We start from the raw sequence: 297 nt of genomic DNA, 5'->3' as shown, positions 1-297 counted from the left end.
ATAGTTTTATTTTTTCCTTATGCGTTATAGTCATTTTTTGTCAAAAAAGAAAAAGGCAAAATGCAAATAGTGAAAGTATGAACCAAACAGAGCTTTATTGGTTACAGGCTGCAATAAAAGCCTTAGGGTGTGGCAAGTTTGCTTGTATTCGGAACTTTCAAGTAGGTTGTAAGATGGTTACATGTAGGAAAAAGTTTAATTTGTGTAGTCAGTTTGTTTCTAGAAGTTTCTTTGATTTGCTATGGTCAAGATAGCTTGATTTTCAATATCGATGTATCTATTCTTGATATAGATCAT

The sequence above is a fragment of the Theobroma umbraticum genome, unplaced genomic scaffold (assembly GCF_002168275.2).
Source record: "Theobroma umbraticum cultivar Fairchild unplaced genomic scaffold, ASM216827v3 scaffold_30.0, whole genome shotgun sequence".
Classification (NCBI taxonomy): Eukaryota; Viridiplantae; Streptophyta; class Magnoliopsida; order Malvales; family Malvaceae; genus Theobroma; species Theobroma umbraticum.
This window is presented reverse-complemented; position numbering follows the sequence as displayed.